The sequence below is a fragment of the Otolemur garnettii genome, unplaced genomic scaffold (genome assembly GCF_000181295.1).
Source record: "Otolemur garnettii isolate 467f Iridium unplaced genomic scaffold, OtoGar3 scaffold00013, whole genome shotgun sequence".
In the NCBI taxonomy this organism is placed as follows: Eukaryota; Metazoa; Chordata; class Mammalia; order Primates; family Galagidae; genus Otolemur; species Otolemur garnettii.
This window is the reverse complement of record NW_003852408.1, coordinates 5752938-5759318: the sequence shown is the minus strand read 5'-3', so window position 1 is coordinate 5759318 and position 6381 is coordinate 5752938. Positions and strand designations below refer to the sequence as shown.

The window sequence follows — 6381 nt, the reverse complement described above, 5'->3', positions numbered from 1 at the left end:
TCCCCTTCCCTCCTCTCCTCTCTTCTTTTCTTTTTTTGAGTTTCACTTTGTCACCCTTAGTAGAGTGCCATGGCATCATAGCTTATAGCAACCTCAAACTCTTGGGCCCAAGCGATCCTTTTGTCTAAGCCTCCTGAGTAGCTGGGACTACAGGCACCCACCACAATGCCCAGCTATATTTTTAGTGACAGAGTCTCACTCCTCAGGCTAGTCTTGAGTTCCTGAGCGCGGGCAATCCACCGGCCTTGGCCTCCCAGAGTGCTAGGATTACAGGTGTGAGCCACTATGCCCAGGCCTAGCCTGGGACTCTTTCTTACTCTAAGTTGTATTTTGGGTACCCAAGTAAGCTCCTGAGACATGCCAGGCAGTGGAATGAATAATTGAATACTGTAGAGGTTTGATTAATATCATATAATAAAGCCAGGTGCAGTGGCTCATGCCTATAATACTAGCTCTCTGGGAGGCCGAGGCTCGGGAGTTGGAGAACAGACTAAGCAAGAACAAGAACTCATCTCTAAAAATACATGGGTGCTGTGGTGGGTGCCTGTAGTCCCAGCTACTTGGGAGGCTGAGGCAAAAGGATCACTTAAGCCCAAGAGTTTGAGGTTGCTGTGAACTATGATGCCTCGGCACTCTACCAAGGGTGATAAAGTGTCTAAAAAAAAAAAATCATATAATACTTTAAGGCTGGCAAAGGGCTGCAAAGACAATGCAATGTTCATTAATGTACACAGCTATGATTTAATTTTAAAAAAGACAATGCAATGTTTTATGGATAAGAAAAGCAACTCTGAGTGAGCAAATGCCTTGCCAATGTCACCAACTATTTAGTTCACAGAACTGGACTACCACCTATTCGGTTCTTTTTTTAAAAACAGCATTCTTTTTTTTATTTTTTACATTCCAGTTAACATGAAGACACGTAAAATTAGGTTACATTTGTTTACATCTGTAAAGTCAAGTCTAAGTTGTTGCTGAGTCCTTTACCTGGGAAGAGCACATATACCCCTATATTGAAGCTAGTAGGTGGGAACTTTTGGAACTGGTTCTTTTTTCGGCACAGCATGTGTAAATAAACTTGATTCTTCCAGGACAGAAACAATTTAGAGAGAATGTAGAGTCTAGTTTTTGCTATTTTCTTTAGTCACATAGCAGAGATCCCTGGAAGAATTCACTTTTGGGAAAAAAGCAGGCTTGAAGATCAGAGTCAATGGTTGAGGATGGATAACCTCTGCTAACATTCATGTCAAAACAGTGTCCTCCGGAGGATCCAGTGGAACCAGCTCCATTGAATGGCATTTTCCATTTTAGAATACAGTGGATGGATGACCCTAGGGTCATGTTCCTTCTAAACCCCAGTTTCTAACAGTCCCTCTACATAGATTGCGTTCTTCTACCTATTTAGAATTTTAAAGACATAGATAGATCTAGGGGAAAAAAAAATGTTGAGTGAATCAGAAGTTGCAAAAAGATGAATACTGTGGGACAACATTCATGTAAATGTTGTCTCTAGTTTTTAGTCACATATGGTAAAATTCACTCTTTTTGATGTATGGTCCTATGAGTTTTGACAAATGCATACAATTTTGTCACTACCACCAGAGTTAGGAACAGAACCGTTTCATCACACACCCGCCTAAATTCCCTCGTGCTGCCTCTTTTTACTAAACCTCACTTCATTCCTCAGACTATCTTTTCTTGGGCAATTTTCAGAACATCATATATGTGAAATCATATGGCATGTAACCTTTTTAGACTGGCTCTTTTCACTTGGCATAATGCCCTTGTGATCCATCCAAGTTGTTATGCGTATCAATAGTTTTTTTTTATTAAGTAATATTACATTTTACCATAGACTATAATTTGTCGAGAGACATTTAGATTGTGTTTAATTTTTGACAATTATGAATAAAGCCACTATAAACCTTTGTGCAAAAGTTGTCATTAGTTTTCATTTCACTTGTGTAAAAATGTAGAAATGAGATTATCAGGTCATAAGGTAAGTGTTGTTTCATTTTGTAAGAAACTGCTTTCTACATTAATTGTGGGAGAGTTCTGGTTGCTCTACATCTTTGCCAGTACCTGGTGTTATCAGATATTTGTTCTATTTTTAGTCATTTAAATTAACACATAGGTTTATTATAATGCAGTTTAATTGGAACTTGTCTGATTACTAATAATTTTAACATCTTTTTATGGCTCTTTGCCATCTGTATATCTTTTTTGGTAGAGTATTTGCTCAAATCTTTTGGCTCATTTCAGAAAACTAGATTGCTTGTTTTCTTACCATTGAATTTTGAGATTTCTTTATAGAGACTGTATAGAAGACCTTCCTCAGATAGGAAAATGATTAGCAAATATTTTCTCTGTTTTCTTTATCTTTTCTTAAAGGTATCTTTCACAGAACAAAATCTTTTAATGTTGTTAATGTCTAGTTTATCAGTTTTTTTCTTATATAGATCATTGCTATTTGTAACATATCTAAGAACACTTTGATTAATTAAGCATTCTTCCTAAGTTGTATAGTTTTATGTTTTATGGTTTTGTGTTTGAATTAATTTTTTGTATAAGATATGTAAATTTTTAAGCCATAAAATCTCACTACATATTATTTACAACTATCTATATGTGTGTGTCATGAAAATAAAAATAAATATGGATGATGGATACAAAGAGTGGGAAAGAGGACTATAATAAGATCGAACGGGACTATACCCCCTTTAAAATAATCAACCCTGGCTGGGCGCAGTGGTTCACACCTGTAATCCTAACACTTTGGGAGGCCGAGGCGGATGGACTGCTTGAGCTCAGGAGTTTGAGACCAGCCTGAGCAAGAGTGGAACCTTGTCTCCAAAACTAGCCAGGCATTGTGGCCTGTAGTCCCAGCTACTGAGGAGGCTGAAGCAAGAGGATCATTGGAGCCCAAGAGTTTGAGGTTGCTATGAGCTATGATGCCGTGGCACTCTACTGAAGGTGATGAAATGAAATTCTGTTTCAAAAAAACAAAAATAAATAAAGTAATTAATCTTGTTCTTCACAGCAAAAGAAGTGATCAAAAGAGTAAATAGACAACTTATAGAATTTCAAATAACTCAGCAAGGAAAAAACAAACCACCCCACTAAAAAGTGGATAAATGACATGAACAGGTATTTTTCAAAAGAAGATAAAACATGACCAACAAACATGAAAAAATGCTCAATGCCACTAATCACTGGAGAAATGCAAATTACAGCCACAGTGAGTTACCATCTTATTCCAATTAGAATGTTCATTACTAAAAAGTCAAAAAACAAAGGCTAGGCCCAGTGGCTCACAGTGTAATCATAGTACTCCAGGGGGCCAAGGCAGGTGGATTGCTGGAGCTCACCAGACCAGCCTGAGTAAGAGGGAGACCCTATCTTTACTAAAAATAGAAAAACTAGCCCGGTGGCATTGTTGTGGGTGCCTGTCTATAGTGGCATCTACTTGGGAGGCTGAGGCAAGAGGATCACTTAAGCCAAGAGTTTGAGGTTGCTGTGAGCTATGACATCATAGCACTCTACAGGGTGAGAGAGTGAGACTCTCTCTCTCAAAAAAAAAAGTCAAAAAACCATAGATGTTGGTCGAGATGCAGTGAAAAGGGAAAGCTTATACATTAGTCCAACCACCATGGAGATTTGTCAAAGAACTAAGGGTAGATCTACTGTTAGATTCTGAAATCTCACAACTCAGTGCCTGAGTTGAATGGCAGAATGGAGGGGACAGAGGAATAATTACTGATTATAGAAATGACTAAATCTGAAAAACAGAGAAAATATACCAAAAATAAATGAACAGAGCCTCACGACCCTTTGGAATTAGAGCAAGATCTCCCAAATTTGGCAAGAGACACAAACTTACTGATTCAAGATGACTGAACTCCAAAAAAAAAAAAAACCAAAGAAATTAGTGCCAAGACACATCATAATTAAACTTTTGAAAACTAAAGACACAGAAAAAAGCTTGAAAGCAGCCAGAGAAAAATCACACCTTATTTATAAAAGATAAATAATTCAAAAGGCAGAATATATTCTGTCAGAAACTGTGGAGGACAGAAGGAGTGGAACAATATTTTTCAAGTCCTGAAATAAAAGAATTTGTTAACTCAGAATCTTGTACCCCCCTAAAAAAGTTTTTTTCAGAAATGAGAGTAATAAAGATATTCTCAGATGAAGAAAAACCTAAGAGATCAATGGCCCATAGACCTCCCGTAAAGAAATGACTGCTGTGCTGCCTTGGAGCCCCCACCAGGCACCTCCCTGTGGCGGCAAAGGTCAGGCTTCAGTGCCCAAGTGTGTGCTTGTGCATAATGGGGGCTGCCCCCACCTTGCAGGTGGCCTCTTAAATTGTGAGCATCATGGCAGTGGCCCAGGCTGGCACTCAGCTGCTGGGCATTGGCAATAAAAAAAGAGAAAGAAAAGACTAAAGGAAGGGTTGTTCTGAATAGACAGAAAGTGATAGAGGAAAGGACCTTGGAAAGAGGTCCTTTAGGAAAGAGCGTGGTAAGCAAAATTAGGGTATATGGAATATGCTTTCCTTTTGAACTTTCTGAATTATGTTATTCAGTTGAGGGAACAGTAGTAATGCTTTCTGACATGGTTCTTAATGCATTTAGAAGAAATATTTAAGAGGATATTATAAATAGAGAGTGTAAATGGACATGAAGGGAGGTAAAGCTTCTCCACTGTCTGTAACTGGTAAAATGACAACACCAATAGGCTGTCGTGAATTTCATATTTTTAATCTAGTACCTGGAAAAAACACTAAAAGCTACACAGAAAGATCCACTCACAAACACAGAGCAGTGAGCAGGACCGGCCACATACACCCAGGCCGGGGGGTTTGAACCTGGCCTGGGCCAGCTAAACAACAATGACAACTACTATCAAAAAATAGCCCGGCATTGTGGTGGGCGCCTGTAGTCCCAGCTACTTGGGAGGCTGAGGCAAGAGAATCACTTAAACCCAGGAGTTGGAGGTTGCTGCGTGCTGCTTGGCACTCTACCAAGGGCTACATAGTGAGACTCTGTCTCAAAAATACATACATAAATAAACAAATAAATAATCTCCAAACACTTGGAAACTAAGAAACACTCCTCTAAATAATGCATGGAACAAAGAGGAAATCTCAAAAGGAAATGTAAAAATACATCCAGGTTAATTAAACATCCCAGAATTTGTTCCCATGACATAATGGTAAAAACTCCCAAGGAAGAAATGATGACCAAAGACGCTTAGAACTAATAAATGAGCTCAGCAGGGTCCTTGGACTTGTGACAAACTTACAACCACCAACTGTACTTTTATGTACTAGTAATGAACATATGAACACTGGGATTTAAAGTATACTGCTCCTCACGATAGCTTTAAAAATGAAATAAATCATCTAAGAAAACATACATAGGATTTGTACGCTGGAGACCACACAATGCTCGTGAAAGAAATCAAAGAAGATCTAAATAAATTGAGAGAGACATTCTATTCTGGGATTAGAATATTCAAAATAAGGATGAAGTCTATTCTCTCCAAATTTATATACAGTTTTACCACAAGTCCTATCAAAATCGCAGCAAGATGTAGGCAAAATTATTCTAAAACATATATGGACAGTGAAAGGAACTAGAATAGGGAAAACAATTTTGCAGAATACAGTGGAAGGAAGGCGTCTACCTGACTTCAGGACTTATCCAGACAGAGTAAGCAAGACCGGGGGGTGTTGTTGAAGGGACGGGCACATGGATCAATAGAACAGAACAGAGAATCCTGAAAGGACCCACACAAACATGCTCAACTCATGTTTGACAAAAGTGCCAAAACAATTCGACGGAGGAAATACAGTCATACCTTGGTATCCATGGGGCACTTTTCCAGGACCTCCGTGGGTACCAAAATGCACGGCTGCTCAGTTGTGCAGTTGGCCCTGCGGAGTCTGTGGATATGAAAGGCAGTCTGCTCTATCGCATGTTCCACATTCTGTGAATATCGTATTTTTTGTTGTTGAGTCTGAGGATGCCAAACCTGTGGATTCAGAGGGCTGGCTTTGGGCGGCCTTTTCAACAAACATCTACAGGCAAAAATATGAATCCTGACCTAAATCTCAGACCTGATAAACAATCGACCTGAAATGGATCATAGATATAAATGTAAAACATAAAGCTATAAAACTTCTTAAATAAAATGTAAGTCGAAGTCTTCAGGATCTAGGGCTTAGGCAGCTAGTATGTAGTATCACAGCAAAAGCACAATTCCTAAAAGGAAAAGTCAATAAATTAGACTTCATAAAACTAAAAATTTCTTCTTTGCAAAAGATCCTGTTGGCTCGGCACCTGCAGCACAGTTGTTACAGCGCCAGCCACATACACC

General features: G+C 38.8%; 1 non-coding gene across 1 annotated transcript; it reads left to right on the top strand.

The window, feature by feature from the left end:
- The first annotated feature begins 4246 nt into the window (after positions 1 to 4246).
- LOC111723614 lies at positions 4247 to 4380 on the top strand. The gene has a single exon (XR_002772117.1). It is a non-coding gene; the product is annotated as a small nucleolar RNA SNORA76 (small nucleolar RNA).
- Positions 4381 to 6381: the final 2001 nt, after the last annotated feature.